The sequence below is a fragment of the Zingiber officinale genome, chromosome 2B, assembly GCF_018446385.1.
Source record: "Zingiber officinale cultivar Zhangliang chromosome 2B, Zo_v1.1, whole genome shotgun sequence".
NCBI lineage: Eukaryota > Viridiplantae > Streptophyta > Magnoliopsida > Zingiberales > Zingiberaceae > Zingiber > Zingiber officinale.
The window spans coordinates 20049543-20068319 of NC_055989.1; the positions used below are offsets into that span (position 1 = coordinate 20049543).

The 18777-nt window shown below is 36.6% G+C and overlaps 1 long non-coding RNA gene across 2 annotated transcripts; it reads left to right on the forward strand.

The window, feature by feature from the left end:
* The first annotated feature begins 9293 nt into the window (after positions 1 to 9293).
* On the forward strand, positions 9294 to 17701 carry LOC122045455. 2 transcript variants are annotated; one of them, XR_006129986.1, is made up of 2 exons: positions 9294 to 11966; positions 17397 to 17701. It is a non-coding gene; the product is annotated as an uncharacterized LOC122045455 (long non-coding RNA). The 2 variants fall into 2 exon arrangements; XR_006129987.1 differs by having other exon boundaries at positions 9294 to 11962.
* Positions 17702 to 18777: the final 1076 nt, after the last annotated feature.

The window sequence follows — 18777 nt, forward strand, 5'->3', positions numbered from 1 at the left end:
TTAAAAGAAGTGTTTCTAATAAAAATGAGGTTACATCAAGGATTAGCTCTCATATATTTTTACATTAATCATGAATAACTTCACAAGACACACCCAAGACACGTTACCATGGTGCATATTGTTTGCATATGACATTTATTTTATCAATGTGACACGTGAAAGAGTAAATGCTAAGCTTGGTTTTAGACTTAGTAAAGTAAAAAAATATATATATGAAATTTAAGTTAGTAGTACTAGACGTAGCAAGGCAGATGACGAATTACCCGTAACTAAGAGCTTTAAATATCAAGAATCGTTTAAGTATTAAGGATCATTTTTGCAAAAAAATGAAGGGGTTGACAGAAATGTTTTATATATGATACAAGCAAGATAGCTGAAATGGAGTAGGGTGTTTTGTGTTTTTTATGATAGTAAAGTACCTCTAAGACTTAGAAAATTTTAAAAAAGGCAATTAGATCTAGTTTATATGGAGTTGAAAATTAGGCTATTAATCAAGCATGAGCAAAAGATTAGAGTCATAACAATGAGGATATTAAGGTAGATAAGCAGATATACGAGAATAGACGGGATAAGAAATGATAATATTAAAACAAAAGTTGAAGTTGCGTCTAGTATGAGAAAACTCCGAGAGGAGCATTTAAGATGCTATGTACATCATGATTTAAAATGTCAATATGTGTCAGAGTTTCGGTTTATGACCGAAACAATATGATTTCCCTACCGTATTATGCCATGTCGATATAGTTTCGATATTTTTAAATATAAAACATACTAATTAAAAATAAAAAAAATTAATCTAAGTATTAAAAAAATAAAATAATTTTAAAAAGGGATCGAAGCACCTCTATATGGTAAATAAATAAATAAATGATTTATTATATATTTTTGAAATTAAAATTAATAATATATATATATATATATATGAAATTAATGGAATAATTTTATTAGGGTTTGATTAAGCATCTTTAGATTATCCTATTTATAGTTAGGAGTTAATTAAAATTATTAACTTAAGTTTAATTATTAACCTAAGTTATACATCACACCCGTGGGCATCCCCGCCATGACCTGCGAAGGTCGCAACGGCCTCAGCAACCTAGCGGAGTTCGTCGTGAAATCGTGGTGCCTCCATGACCCTATAGCAGCCAGTGATGTCGGTGTCGGGTGGCAAGCAAAACAAGAGATTTCGCATGTTTCACCCCAGACGAAACGATATTTTAAACTATGATGTACATATAGTTAAGTGACCAATAAATGCCGTAATTAGGTGATGTGAGTTCATCGCAAAAACGCCCATTAATCGTGGAAGAGGGACATCAAAGAAGACTTGATTATCAACAATAAAACACATAAAATTCATTTAAATAATATAGATTAGGATATAGTAGGGGATCGAGCCCAATAGCTTAAAAGCATAGAAGAATGCATATAGCTAACCCCACTTAATGGAATAAACACTTGGTGGTTGTTGTTATTATTGTTATTATACTTATTGTATCAAATTATAGCAATGTTGCAATAAGTAGTAATATCAACACAAAAAGGCACCGTATAGCAACTTAGCGGGAACATCCTTGATGAAAATAGTATTCTTTTGTGACGAACTTTACGACTAAGTTTGAATGTTGTAGAAATTGAATATTTGTGACTAACGTCACTTGATCTCATGAAATGGCTTTCAAAACCCTAGATCTTAATCTTCATTTTCTTTCTTCCTATCAGCACCAACGCCCTAACTCAAGCCCTCTAACAAGCAAACACTCAAATAAGCCTCCTCAAGTACTTCAGTAACTTCTACTCCTCAAATAAGCCTCCTCAAGTACTTGTAACTTCTACTCCAAACCGCCCCCCCCCCCAAAAAAAAAAAAAAAACCCGACACACAACTTTATACCAACATTGTATCATTGGTGTCCACCATATTCCAATGCTAACATCCTTGCAAATCAAAGTGAAACCCAATAGAGGCAATTGCCCCTACTTAGTTTCTCAAGTAGAAGAGATGATACATGTAATTGTATAAACTAACTGTTAGAATAATTATAGGGGTATTTTTATCTTTTGGTGTATATCTTCTTTCCTATATAAAGACCTAACTCGTGGTTCCAATACACGAGAATTTAGGGTTTTACTTTGAACATGGTATCAGAGCCAAGTTAAAACCCTAATTTCTTTCCTCCTTGTGCCGCCGTAGTTCTGCCCGTTCACGCCTTTCTCCTCCCCTTCCTCTCTGTTTTTTCCCCTTTTCTCCGTCGTTGTCCCTCAAATTGCAGGAGGGGTTGCGATCCAGTTCTCCGGAACCCTACAACTCCCTAGTTCTTCCGTCTCTATCCGATTCCGAACGACGGGTCCGTCTCGCGCCGCCTTCAATTTCGTCGGATTCGCCTCTCGAAGGATCGATCTAGGGTTTCGTCTCCGATCGATTTGAGGGAACTTAGACCCGGAAGGTCCCCCTCGTACGTTGCGATCTGCTTCCGATTCCCGTATTTTGGTTTGTCGGTGCCATCCACTCGAGTGAAGGGGCTTTAGCTTGGAGAAACTTTTATCCGTGCAGCGTCAAGAGGAGATTGCGTCTTCCAAGCGGCGATCTAGGGCTCTTTTGTCATCTTCTGCGGATAGATGACTCTGCTGCGTCCACCGTTCAGCCCGTACTAGAAGGCGGTCTTTTGTACTATTTTCACTCGGCGTTCGAGATATTCACTCGGCGTTCAAGACAGACCCCTCCCTTCCAGCATAAGCAAGCTCACTTCGTATCTTCCAGCAGCCTGGTTCACAATTCTATTCATGGCTACATCTAGCGGCGCCCCAAAGCCAGATACCTCAATCTTTACCAATTATATCACTGCACCTCTTTCTTCCGAGCAGTTGGATGGTAAAAATTATATATCTTGGGCATCTCACATTGAGCTTTGGCTTGTTGGACAGGGTTATGAGACACATCTCACTCAAACTGAAGAAGATGTTCAAGTCGTCGATCGTCCTCTGTGGAAGAAGGTTGATGCTTAGTTGTGTTGTATTATCCGAGCCACCATCCATCCATCTCTTAGGAGTGTCTTCCGTACTCACAAAACCTGTAAAGCTGTTTGGACACAAGCTCAACAACTCTTTACAAACACCTCTCGGCGACTCTATCAAGTTTGTGAAGATCTCATGATCATCCTCAGCACCCATCAGATTAAGGATTCAATGTCAACTTATCTGGTTCAGTCTCTAGCCTTCTTTGTGACTTTAATGAACTGCTCCCACCTGCGGCCGATCCTGTTGAAGAGTTTGAAAATCGGAAGAAATTTTTTATGTCTCTGGCTTTATACGGTCTGCCCACAGATTATTCTCATGTCCGTGACCAGATCCTGGGCAGCCCTACCGAAGCTACTATGGAGAATACCTGGGCGACTCTTCTCTGTGTCCCGGCCAAAGTCTTGACGTTGCCTTCTTCTGTTCCTGTCGACTCGTCAGCTTTGGTCTCTCGACACAAAGGACCTCCACCTCGCAAGGGTGGCAAAGGCCGCCCTTGGTGTGATCACTGCCACTGACTGGGACACACGATTGATAAATGCTGGAGTCTACATGGTCGTCCTCCTCGTGCTGCCCAGGTCGTTCAGAGTTCTGTTGCTTCTTCAGCTTCCACTTCACAGTTGACACCGGATTCAACTCCAACACCTTCCTATACTGACTTTCTGAAATGGTTTGAGGATCGTCAGGCTTCGGGTTCCACTGCTACCATTGCACACGCTGGTACTTCCTTTGCTGGCATATCTCGTTCTTCGGGTCCTTGGGTTCTTGATTCTGGGGCCACCGATCATATCATTGGTAATAAATCCCTATTTTCCTCCCTCAGTACTTCTGGTAATTTGCCAATGGTCACCATGGCCAATGGTTCCCAAACCCAATCCCAGGGTATTGACATTGTTCATCCTTCTTCATCTCTGTCCATTCATAATGTTCTTTATGTTCCCGGCGCTCCCTTTAATTTATTATCGATAAGTCAACTTACTCGATCTCTTGATTGTATCATTTCTTTTACTAATACATCTGTTTCTTTACGGGACCGGAGTACGGGGAGGATGATTGGCTTTGGATGTGAATCTCATGGCCTATATCGACTTCAACAACCCTCTTTTGTTGGTTCGGCTGCGGCATCTCCACTACTTATTCATGCTAAGTTGGGACATTCAGGTCTTAATAAGTTAAAACAGTTACATCCTAGTCTTTCTCACTTAGAGTCTTTATCTTGTGAGTCGTGTCAATTAGGTATGCATGTTCGTAGTTCTTTTTCTTCTTGTATTGAGAGTCGGGTTATGTCTCCTTTTGCTTTGGTTCATTCTGATGTTTGGGGTTCGAGTCGTGTTTCTTCTACAATGGAGTCAAGGTATTTTGTTACTTTTATAGACGATTTTTCTCGTTGTACATGTTTATATCTAATGAAGGATTGTTCAAAATTGTTTTCTATTTTTGAATCTTTTTTTCTAGAAATAAAAACTCAATTTGGTACTTCCCTTCGAACTTTGTAAAGTGATAATGCACGCGAGTATTTATCTACTCAATTTCGTATCTTCTTGACATCTCATGGTGTGTTGCATTGCACGTCTTGCCCTTATACCCCTCAACTGAATGAGGTTGCAGAACGCAAGAATCGTCATCTTCTTGAGATCACTCGGACTCTTCTTCTCCATTTTCATGCCCCTCATCAGTTTTGGGGTGATGCCATACTTACTGCATGTTATCTCATCAATCGCATGCCTTCATCCACTCTCCAGGGTAAAATACCTCATCAGGTACTTTATCCGCATCAGCCTCTTCATCCTCTACCACCTCGGGTCTTTGGTTCTATATGTTTTGCTCATGCTCTTGATCCCGACATTGACAAACTTTCTCCCCGGTCTCATAAGTGTGTCTTCCTTGGTACCCTTCCGTAAAGGGTACAAGTGTTATTCCCTACTCTTCGTCAGACTTCATCTCTGCGATGTCACATTGAGTCGGTTTCTTTTTCGTCCTTCCGCTCACAGCCGAGGTTTCTCCCTCCACCGCACCAAGAACTATCTTTTGTCCTCCTGAGGCGCCTATCATCTCCGCCTCGCCTCCTCCTTCAGAGTTTATCATCGCCGCCTCGCTCTACTTCGCCACCGACCAACACCACACCCGGCCAAGCACATCTGGAGCCAAGTCCTTCACCGCTTCCTCCCGGTCCCATCTTCGCGGTGATCTAAAAGAGGCTCCCCAATTCGCGTAACTCGACATTAGGATTCATGGATCGCCGATCGCCTCGAGTTTAACATTCCTATTTCTTCCGAATATTCATCATACTTCTTTTGGGATATAACGATCCCATCTTTAGACTACGCCACTTCTATCCCTAGAAAATATTCGAGTTCACGAAATCGGAAATGTTCAAAAGATGTTTACTCAGAAATCCCAAGACGATCATTACCGCGATGACAATATCATCAACATAAACCACTACATCGATGCAACCAAGAGACGAGTGGCAATAAAAGACAGAATGATCAGCCTCGCTTCGAGTCATGCCAAACTGTTGAATTACGGTACTAAATCTACTGAACCATGCTCTGGGTGACTGTTTGAGACCATATAAAGATTTCCGCAAGCGACATACAAGACCAGAAGACTCCCCCTGAGCAACAAAACACGGAGGTTGCTCCATATAGACTTCCTCGAGCAGGTCACCATGTAGAATGAAGGGGCCATTGGCGAATTGCAGAAATAGACAGGAAAAGACGCATAGAAGATATCTTGGCAACAGGAGAAAAGGTGTCTCCATAATCCGATCCAAATACCTGAGTATAGCCTTTAGCGACAAGACGAGCCTTAAGTCGATCAACCGTGCCGTTTACACCAACTTTCACTGTAAACACCCATCGACAACCAACCACTAACTTCCCAGGAGGTAGAGGAACTAGGTCTCAAGTCCCACTACTCTGTAAGGCACTCATTTCATCAAGCATAGCCTGTTTCCATCCTGGATGGGCAAAGGCATCACCTGCATTCTTTGGAAGAGAAACAGACGACAAGGAAGACAGACAATAATAATAGAATGGGGAAAGACGATGGTAACTCAAAGAAACATAGTGAGGAGAAGGATTACGAGTGGAACGCATACCCTTTCGAAGTGCAATAGGAACATCAGAGGTAGAAGATGGGATTATTATATCCCAAAGGAAGTATACAATGGATATTATGGAAGAAACAGGAATGTTAAACTCAAAGACAGTCGACAATCCCATGGATCCTAATGTCAAGCTCCTGCCAAATCAGGTGAGCCTCTTTCAGATCCTGAACGGTACAGACGATTGGTAAGGAAACTAAGCTACCTTACTGTCACTCGTTCGGTATCTCATTTGCAGTAATTGTAGTAAGTCAGTTTCTTAGCTCTCCGTGCAAAGAACATTGGGATGCCGTAACTCGCATTATTCGATATATCAAGGGTGCACCAGGAAAGGATCTTCTATATGAAGACAAAGGACATACTCAAGTCGTGGGGTATTCTGATGCAGATTGGGCAGGATCTCCTCCGATAAGATCCACTGGATTTTATATATTTGTCCGAGGTAACCTTGTTTCTTGGAAAATAAAAAAGATCCAGTGCAGAGGCAGAATATCGAGCTATGACTATTGCTAGTCAAGAACTTATATGGTTAAAACAGTTGCTTCAGGAACTAAGGTTTGGAGAGGTTACACAAATGTCACTCATATGTGACAACCAGGCCGTTATGCATATTGCCTCAAATCCAGTCTTCCATGAGAGGACAAAGCATATTAAAGTTGACTGTCACTTTGTCAGAGAGAAAGTCATATCTGGAGAAATATCTACTAGTTTTGTCAACTCAAATTATCAGCTAGCAGATATATTTACTAAGTCACTCAGAGGTCCTCGAATTGACTACATATGTAACAAGGTTGGTGTATATGATCTATATTCTCAAGCTTGAGGGGAAGTGTTAGAATAATTATAGGGGTATTTTTGTCTTTTAGTGTATATCTTCTTTCCTATATAAAGGCCTAACTCGTGGTTCCAATACAAGAGAATTTAGGGTTTTACTTTGAACACTAACATTTCAATTAATGGCATCTCTACATTTGTACCTGCTCTTGCTTATTGATCAATTTGGCAAACCCATAATTCAAATTTCACCTCTTAAATGTTTAAATTAGTTTAATTTTTATTTATCTTCCTCAAATATTTTAAAACCTAATTGCTAATCTGTTGATCATAGCCACAACTTTATCTATTTAGCATCATTCCTACTCTCTCTTGTTCTCATCTCCTACTTCTCATGGTATTTCTCGTCCATCATTCCTGTCATCTCTCCAAACATTTGTTTTCTAAAAAACAATCCTATGCAACATAGACAAATCCAAGCACCTCAAGTTATAAAAACTTTGGTGAATGACTTCTATTTAATAATAAGATTAACTTGGATCATGAATTATTAATAGCATATAGCTGCTGTGAATCGTATAGTTTCCTTTCTAAATTCATTTTTTCACTACCTCCATGGTAAGTTTCAATGTCATCACCCATCCTTTTTCTACAGTTATTATGAAAGAAGTCATAGATGCCAACTTGGAAATATTGCACCAAGCCTTCCCTCCTCTCACTATCCTGTTTGCTTTTCTTCTCTTACCAGCTTTTCTCCTTAATCTTCACCCTCATTCTGGATCCATCTTTGTCTCAACTATTTCAGATCTAGTAAATTTTTCTCTCCATTGAGCTCTATATAAGAAATATCATTACTAATATTTAAATAAATTAAACATTTCTTACATTTACTAATTTTTTTCTGTTCTCCCTCTACGCCTTGCGCCTTCAACTCTAAAAAGATATGTGAATCCTTCAACTCTAATTATTTGTGTATTTTGTACTGAAATGTAGGATTCTTAAAGTCAAATTCAAAGCTTAGACCAAATTGGGAATTAAGTTCAACTAAATTGTCACATCGAAAAAATCACCATATCAATATCTTTTTAGATATCATATACCTTCTGAAGAAGGTCGATGTTATCTATACAACAATTTTTGCATGGTTAAAAGTGGCAGTTCCATGTTTATCAAAATCAATAAATTGTCTGTATTGGACAGTAGAGGATCATAAATTTTTATACCATTGTTTGTGTTCTGATTACTGTGTTCGAAGTAAGAAATTTCAACTCATCTCCTAATTTGTTCTCTAAGTGGTATCTAAGATTTGGAGAGGTTACACAAATGTCACTCATATGTGACAACCAGGTCGCTATGCATATTGCCTCAAATCCAGTCTTCCATGAGAGGACAAAGCATATTGAAGTTGTCTGTCACTTTGTCAGAGAGAGTCATATCTGGAGAAATATCTACTAGTTTTGTCAACTCAAATTATCAACTAGCAGATAGAGTGAGGTCCTCAAATTGACTGCATATGTAACAAGTTTGTGTATATGATCTATATTCTCAAGCTTGAGGGGGAGTGTTAGAATAATTATAGGGGTATTTTTGTCTTTTGGTGTATATCTTCTTTCCTATATAAAGGTCTAACTCGTGGTTCCAATACACGAGAATTTAGGGTTTTACTTTGAACACTAACATTTCAATTAATGGCATCTCTACATTTGTACCTGCTCTTGCTTATTGATCAATTTGGCAAACCCATAATTCAAATTTCACCTCTTAAATGTTTAAATTAGTTTAATTTTTATTTATCTTCCTCAAGTATTTTAAAACCTAATTGCTAATCTGTTGATCATAGCCACAACTTTATCTATTTAGCATCATTCCTACTCTCTCTTGTTCTCATCTCCTACTTCTCAAGGTATTTCTCGTCCATCATTCCTGTCATCTCTCCAAACATTTGTTTTCTAAAAAACAATCCTATGCAACATAGACAAATCCAAGCACCTCAAGTTATAAAAACTTTGGTGAATGACTTCTATTTAATAATAAGATTAACTTGGATCATGAATTATTAATAGCATATAGCTGCTGTGAATCGTATAGTTTCCTTTCTAAATTCATTTTTTCACTACCTCCATGGTAAGCTTCAATGTCATCACCATCCTTTTTCTACAGTTATTATGAAAGAAGTCATAGATGCCAACTTGGAAATATTGCACCAAGCCTTCCCTCCTCTCACTATCCTGTTTGCTTTTGTAGAAAGCATGTTGATTTGGAGATAGATTTATTTTATGGTTTGAACCTTAAGCTTATTGGATTAATAAGTTAATCTAATTAAATTTGGACTTATTCGATTAATGGGTTGGTCAATTAGATCTTAAAGGCTTATTGGTTTAATGAGTTAATCTAATATTCTTGTTCTTTATTTTAAGCCCAACCTAACAAGAAAGCCCACTACAAGAAACCCTAATGGCTAGGTTTTCTTTTTGATCTTCATCTTAAATAGTCATCTCTTTAAAAAGGGCAAGAAGGTGAAGAGTTAGTAGGAACGAAAAGGGGTGTGAGACTCTCCAAATTTTTGAATTCGTGGGAGGAACGAAGAACGTGCTTGTGTGGATGCTGTAGAGGTGCGGACATTCTGATCGCGCTTAGATTGGTCGGACTAGCAGTCTTGTAAGGGTTGTTCATGCATCAATGGAAACAATCCTATTCGCTAGAGTAGTTTTGCATTCGCATGGATCTCTAGAGGGATCCATTTCTGCTGCGTTTTAATTTATTTTTCACTATAGATCCCACAATGGTATTAAAGCCACTTGCGAATGCGTTCTCCGCCTTGTTTTATATTTTATATAAACGAATGAACATGTGCTTATTATGATTTGCTTGGAATGATTCATGGGTGGCTTTGACAGGTGTTGTTTTGAATTGATTGGAATGAAATAATTTGTGTTTGATCAAAATCAGTGATTGTGGCATCTTCATGTTAAATATGAATGTGTGTTACAATTCGGTTTCATTCGACGAATCATAAATCCTTGGGCCAGGACCCGTGTGGTTTCGTCATATAAATCATTAATCAGAATTATAATAAAATGATGTCATAGATCTGTTACATGTGATGTTTGTTATGGTACATGGTTATGACCCATTACCTAATTTGATTGAATTATGTGTATGTGTTGTAAATTCATAATACGACCTGCGTGTTGTGCCTTTTCACTTCATACTTCAAGTTGTAAAAGGATTTCTCTTCTCACCAAACTCCCTTCGAATATAACTCGAGGTTTCTCTTCTTTATAATGTACAAATTAGAATAGTGCTAGTATAATATTGGGCGATGATTGAAAAGGAGGCTAACAATACATCACAACCAAGGAAGCACTTGTAGAAGATGTAATTCCCTAGGTTGACTTTTCGATCCTCATTGGCTTGAGAAGATCGTAATAGACGGGCCATAACTATGTCACATTTATTTGCTTGTTTTGCATATATGTTAATGTATGTCATGCTCTAATGTGATGCATTTCTAATTAGTAGTTTTACCATAATTAGGTCAATTTAATATGTCTACTAAAGTTTGATACTCATTACTTTCTTGATCAATTATATACATGTTTGCTAAAGCAAAGCAACTCAATTTAACTTAGTAGAGTGCTACAGGACAATCGTGATGTCTAACTATTGAACTTTGGGTGCGACTTAACTAAATTACCTCAATTGGATTGAGAACTTAGAGGCATATGATCATTCAATGAGCAAAATAACAAATAGTCATGTTCACTTAACTATCCAAGAGTTGTATACGATGCAATTGATAAACATTACTTACCCAAATATATCCAAGTCTTGGGCGATTAGCCAAAGCTAACTTAAGATGCGGTATAATATAGATCTTGTCCCACTTGAATGTTATTGTTATTGGAGTTTGTAGCTAGTAGTGTGGGTAAACTATGGTTGTCCACATTCGTGACTTACTCCTACCAAGCTTTACATTTTAGTAGAAGAATCATTTAATTAAAGACCTAATTAAGTGATTTAAATATGATACTTATTTTTGCGTTTATTATTGTTGTAGATAACCATGTCAACACACACGTTTAATACCATCTCATTATGATCTGTTCTTGATAAGGAAAAGCTCGATGGAGCTAATTTCCTAGACTTATACATAAACTTAAGAATTGTTCTCAAGTAAGAAAAAAAACTGTACGTCCTAGAATAACCTATTTCTAAAACACCTGCCTCTAATGCTACTCGTACGGATAAGGATGCTCATAAGAAACATCAGGATGATGCGTTAGATGTATCATGCCTTATGTTTAGCATCATGAATTCAGAGCTTCAAAAGCAATATAAGAACATGGATGCTTATGATATGGTTGAACATCTTAAATAACTATATCAGGGGTAGGCAAGACAAGAGAGATTTGAGGTATCTAAGACTTTATTTCAATGCAAGATGCAAGAAGGAAGTCTGGAACTCATGTACTTAAAATGATAGGATATGTTGAGAAACCTTGAAAATTTGAGATTTCTATTGGGCCAAGAGTTAACCACTAACCTTGTTCTACAATTGTTGCCAAAAAGCTATAGTTAATTTATCATGAACTATAACACGAACGAAATTGATAAGTCGTTGCCTGAGATGTTAAGCATGGTGAGAACTGCAGAACTCAATCTCAAGAAGACTAAGCCTAATACCATATTGATGGTGCAAAAGGGCAAAAGCAAACGAAAACCCAAAGGTAAGGGTAAGTTCCAAGCTAAAGGTAAGGCCAAGTCTCATGCACTGAAACCTAAAGGTGGGGTAGCTAAGGAAGGAACTTGCTTCCACTGTGGTGCGACCGGACATTAGAAGAGGAACTGTAAGTTGTTACTGAAGGAAGTAAAAAAGAAAAGAAGTGAGCCTTAAGTATATATATTATAGAAATTAATCTATCTATTTTTCTTTATGGGTATTAGATATCAACTGTGCATCTCACATTTGTACTAATATGCAGGAGCTAAGAAAGAATATATAGTTGACAAAGGATGAAGTGGACCTACGAGTAAGCAATGACGCAAGAGTTGCTGCTATAGCTGTAGGTACATATTGCCTATATTTGCCCACTGGGCTTGTTTTGAAACTTGAGGAGTGTTATTATATGCCTGGTTTGACTAGGAACATAATATCTATTTCTTGTTTGAACAGGAAAGGGTTTCATTTATAATAAAGGACAAATATTATTCTATTATTTAAATGACACGATCTATTATAGTGCACAACTAATAAATGGATTCTATGTTTAGACCTTGAAAACTCAATGTATAACATAAATACAAAACGGTTAAAATCTAATGATTTAAACTAAACATATCTATGACATTGTCACTTAGACCATATAAATGAGAAACATATATCAAAACTTCATAAGGATGAATTTTTGGACTCATTTGATTTTGAATCATATGAGATATGTGAATCTTGTCTACTATGCAAGATGACAAAAACTTCTTTTAGTGGACATAGTGAACGAGTTAATGATTTGTTAGGACTAATACATAGTGATGTATGTGACCCTTTCAATTGAGTAACTAGAGGAGACTATCATTACTTTTACTGATAATTATCTACTTAAGTAGATATGACTATGTGTATCTAATGAAACACCAATCATAATCTTTTAAAAAATTCAAAGAATTCAGGAATGAAGTACAAAATCAACTTTGCAAAAGTATTAAGATACTTTGATCGGATTAAAATAATGAGTACCTAAGCCAAGAATTTCATGATCATCTGGCTGAGTTTGGGATAATATCCCAACTCCACGTGGCACAGCACAATGGAATGGTGTTTCAGAACAAAGAAATTGTACTTTATTAGATATGATACGATCAATGAGTCAGACATATCTTCCTTCTTTTTGGGGACATGTTCTGGAGATGGCTACATTCACTTTTAACCACGTTCCGTCTAAGGTAGTTACGAAGACGCCATATACGATATAGATTGGGAAGAGTTCTAAGATGTTTTTTATGAAGATTTGGAGTTATAAGGTTTATGTTCGACATCAAATCTAAGATAAACTACGAGCCAAATCAGATAAGTGTTATTTTATAAGCTATTCCAAGGAAATGAAGGATATTACTTTTATAATCCCACACAAGGCAAAGTGTTTGTCGTCAGAAATGATGTTTTTCTAGAAAGAGAATTTATTTCTAGAAGAACTAGTGGGAGAAAAGTAGATATTGAAGAAATCCGAGATACACAAATTAACACTGAAGCCTTGATGGTTGAATTGGCACCACAAAGTATTGTGGATCATGAATCTGTTACATCACAAGAAGTTGTGGAGCAATAACCTGTTCGAGTAGAATAAGCTCTACACAAATCTAATAGGATAAGTCGTCAACCTGAGAGATATTCATTTCTCCTATCTGACCATAATGATTTAATACTTGTTGATTTGAACGAATCTACATCATATCGGGAAGCTTTGATAAGCCCAAATTCTGAAAAATGACTAGAAGCCATGAGATCCTAAATGAAACCTATGTATGCCAACCAAGTATGGACTATGATTGACCCACCTGAAGGGATCAAACCCATTGAGTGTATATCGGTTTTCGAGAAAAAAACTAACATGGATGATCCTGTGCATACCCATAAAGGATAATTAGTAGCTAAAAGATTCAAGCAAATTCATGGTATAGACTATGATGAAACATTTTCACCAGTTATAATACTTGAGTCTATTCGGATCTTGCTTGTTATTGCAGCTTATTATGATTATGAGATTTGACAGATGAATGCCAAAAATACATTCCTTAATGAAAATGTACTCAAGGATATGTACATGGCACAACCTAAGAGTTTTGTGGATCCAAAGGACGTTGGAAAGGTATGTAAGTTGCAAAGGGACATTTATGGATTAAAGTAAGCTTCTAGAAGCTAAAATCTTCGTTTTGATGATGTGATCAAAAAGTTTGGTTTTATTAAAAACAAGATGAACCTTGTGTCTACAAAAGGTTAGTGGGAGCACAGTTATCTTTCTGATCTTGTATGTATATGACATGTTTCTTATTGAAAATGATATCTGTGTCATACAGTATGTAAAGATTTGGCTTGAGAATTATTTCTCAATGAAAGATTTAGGTGAAGTAGCATATATTTTAGGCATAAAGATCTATAGAGATAGATCTAATAGATTGTTTGGCTTGAGTCAGAGTACATATATTGACAAAGTACTTAATCGTTTTGCAATGCAAAATTCTAAGAGTGGATTTCTGCCAATGTCACATACTGCGAGCCTTTCCAAGGCCCAATGCCCTTCTATTAAGGAGGAGAGGGATAACACGGATAAGATTCCTTATGCATCTGCTATTAGATCTATCATGTATGTCATGTTATGTACTCGTCCTGATGTCTCGTATGTATTAAGCATGATGAGCAGATACCAGTCAGATCCGGGTGAAAGTCACTAGGTCGCGAATATTCTTAAGTACTTGAGAAGATCTAAAGATTATTTCTTGATATATGGAGGTGATGAGGAGCTTGTTGTAAATGGTTACAACGATGTAAGCTTCCAAACCGACAATGATTATTCAAGATTGCAGTCAGGATGTGTTTTGCTTAAATGGTGGTGCTGTGAGTTGAAAGTGTTCAAAGCAGAATACAGTTGCTGATTCTATCACAGAGGTTGAGTGTATTGCTGCTTCTAATGCAGCAAAAGAGGTTATTTGGATGAAAAAGTTTATCACAGAACTTGGTGTGGTTCCTAGCATCTTTAACCCAATAAACCTCTATTGTGATAATAATAGAACTATTGCATAGGCTAAGGAACCCATGCCTCATCGACAATCCAAACGCATACTTCGGCATCTCCATCTTATTCAAAAGATTATTGATAGAGGAGATGTAATGATATATAGAGTACTTAATGATGACAGCATTGCGAATCACTGACCAAGGCTTTAGCATAGAGGAAGCATGATGGTTACACTAGGTCACTTGATATTAGATACTTCAGTGATTGACTCTAGTGCTAGTGGGAGATTGTTAGTGTCAGCCATAAGAGTCAATCATAAGTTGATTGACTTAGGACATATTGTATCATATTTATTAATAAAAGACAATGTTTTGGTTATTATATTTGCTTCATATTTATGCTTGCTGAATAAATATAATAATGCTCTATAATAGTAGATTCTAATGTACAACATATCAATTGGTTGAATTGATTGTAGGAGACTGTCGATATATACATAGAACACTTCTTTTAAATATTCTTAGTCAAGTGTTAATAACAAGGGTAATATTAATGCGTTGAGACTAGCATGTAGGTCAACTGATGACTCATAAGTTATGAATATCAAATATTAAGTTGACACATGAGTATATTTTAGAGAATATGGATTGAATTGATCCGCCATGAGAAGTTTCATGGATCGTTATATGAGTGCCATAAACATTCTCATAGTGACCATTAATTTAATAGTCCTTAGACTTGAAGTTACTACGATTCTCTAAATAAGAAGTTGTGTACTTTGGAATCGACAAACATCACATGTAACAAGGTGAACTATAAAGTCGTTATGCAATAAGTTATGCAGAGGGATATAAGTGATGTAGATGGGATACGGAAGAGATATCTGTAAGTCCCTTGATTGAGTAGGACTATTGAAATGCATGACCATACTCAAATAAGTTAATATGAGATATTAAACTTATTTAGTTAAGTGAATTTACTTTGATATCAAGAAATTGATGAGAGGATGATACAGTCTATGCCTTATGAATCAATCTAAATATCAAAGACAAAAGGAATGAGTTATACAAGATAATGATCACAGACAGGTTAGGTCGGATCTCAACATTCTCATCACTTGGGTAGCAATGATGCATTGCTAGATGTCACTCATTGCTTGTGTATCTAAAATAATTTTAGAAACACTGCCAATGTTATGAGAACCTAATGGGTCACACAGAGCATGTTGATTTGGAGATATGTTTATCTTATAGTTTCAAACCTTAAGCTTATTGGATTAATAAGTTAATCTAATTGAGTTTTAGACTTATTGGGTTAATGAGTTAATCCAATTAGATCTTAAAGGCTTATTGGTTTAATGAGTTAATCCAATATTCTTGTTCTTTCTTTTAAGCCCAACCCAACTAGAAAACCCACTACAAGAAACCCTAATGGTTAGGTTTTCCTTTTTATCTTCACCTTAAAATAACCATCTTTTCAAAAAGGACAAGAAGGTGAAGAGTTAGCAAGAATGTGAAGAGTTAGCTTCTTCTTTGATTGCCACCTTAAATAGTCATCTCTGGCAAGAAGGAAAAAAGGTGTGAGACTTTCCAAATTTTTGAATTCGTGGGACGAATGAAGAACGTGCTTGTGTGGATATCGTAGAGACACGAACATTTTGATCGCCCTCAGATCGGTCGGATTAATAGTCTTGTAAGGGTTGTTCACGCATTAAAGATAACAATTCTATTCGTTAAAGTAGTTACAAGAATAGTTCTACTTTGACATGGATCTCTGGAGTGATCGATTTCTGCTGCTTTTTTAATTTTTTTTCGCTATAGATCCCAACATTACTATCCTTCGTTATTCATTGTGGGTTTGTTATTCGTTAGCACAGTTTAGCTTATGATGTGTTTGGAAGTCAACAAGAGATTCCATTGATAATTTTAGATTCTTTGAAACAACTCAATGAATTTATTAAATCCTTTTAGGAGGCTCTTAATGACCATAGATCCCATTTTTACCATGGTTGGCTATTCACGGACTAGTTGGACCTACCTTTTCTTTTTTGGGTCAATATTTGCAATGCAGTTGATCCAATGAGAAACCTAATTTGAATTATAGAGCTATGACAATCAAATCCAAATGAACAAAATGTTGAAACGAATCATTCGGGGTGGGAGCAACAAGGTTAAACCCTTTCCAATAATTTTGTTATACAGATTCGAACTCCCTTTGGTGGGAAGCCCTCCAGCTCTATCTCACTTACCACTAAATGAACTATTGGTGACATTGCATATTGTTATGATTGTTAATGAATACTGATGGCAATTAGAGTTTTTGGTTTAGATAGAAGTACTTTTCTTCTTACTATTGTCACTTGAATCTATTGTTCTGTTCGAAAGATTACTTAATCCTTTGCAGATATGAACCCCACCTCCATGTACTTGCAACACTAGTGGCTCTGCACAATTATTGGAAATGCTAACCGTACATACTACTCGCTAGGTGTACACGTTGACACAATGCTGTAATTGGTTGACAGAGTGTTCCATATTATTATTATCTCGATATACTGTTTATGCTAAACTTGATTATTACTATAATTTGGAAGTATAGTTTCCAAACACTTAGCAGACAAATCAATTGTGCGTGGAATATTTGGCCAATTTTTCTGGCACAAAGCCAGCTACTATGGATGAAGCTTTTCTGCATATTGATAATATTGTGAAGGTCTCCTACTCCACATTCATATATATTCATAGTTATTAATTTGATTATTCTACAGATACAAAACTGTTGCTGTGTCGAAGAAAATGGTTGCAACTCTTGTTTCCCTGTGCCAAATCAAGAATTCAAGATCAAATCTGGACAAATCAAATGTGAGTTCTGTGACAGTGCCTGCATCTCTCTTCTTCCATACTGAACACCATCCCAGCTGTAAATATGTAATATATGCTACAGCATTTTGATTTAAACAATAGTTTTCCTGATTGAAATGTTGTTACTTAATCAACAACCTTATTGGTAACTGGATGTTCGTACATTTCTGGAGAAGTAAATGATTCATTTCCAATGGGAAACTCTGGAATATTTATCAAGTGTTTATTGCTTTATTGCCACCTGCCAGATCTTAAGCTGCAGATTTTGTCTGTTTAATCTATTCGTCGAGTTTTAAGTTGTAATTCAGTCATATAACATCTCTAAATTTACTGTGTTGGTTGTCTCACACAGGAAGTTGAGAGACAATTCATTGAGTATTTGAAGGACAAATCAGAGCCACTATAAGGTTTTTTGACACTGTAAGGTTTATACATGTTTTATTACTTATTTCCTTAGTCTGAACTCTGAATTGAGATTAAAAGTATTATGTTTCTCTGTTGGATATCTTTAGCTATACATTAACCCTAACTTTCGTATCTTGTTTATTATGTTCTGGTTAAATTGGAGAATGCCATTCATCTTGAGTGCATTAGTTTTGTGACTCTAGTTTAGTTGTTTTGAAAATGGGACCATTCGACTTCTAGGCTACCTAGTTAGTTCATATGCCAAGGAATAGGATCTAAGATCTAAGCCCGATCTGTTTGACGAACAACAGATGAATTTAGCTGATTATTTGCTCTAGCCCGTGTCACACGGTTCTTGGTTGTGGGAGAATGTTTTGTGCGTCTTCACCCTCGGTGACATAAATAAATTTATCTCGCCCTTTCTTACCAATTTGAAAGGCTTTTCGACAAGTTACTTCTCTTCAGACTTTGATGGGTTGGCTACTAATTCTCACAATATTCAAGAGTATATGAGAAGTTATTTTTGGATAATTCAGGTGTCCAGTTCTTGTCCAATTAATTTTGGATGAAGACATCCCTCCTAATTCAATTTATATATATATATATATATATATTAGAAGCCGTTCTCTAGAATATTCATTCTTTCCTTCGAATTCTGATGTTTTTATTTATCCACTATACCACACACATGAGGGCGCTTTCATTCATCTTTCATTTGACCTTTAAAATCATAATTGTGTTTCACCTTGAAGGATTTTCCTTTGAGTTGAGTTTGATGTTATTTTTACATCTCTTGGGAGGCTCTTGCCTCAAAGAGGGAGAATATTTGAAGCTTGATCCTTAGAAGAAAAACCTTATCCCAAGCCTCTAATTACCAATAAA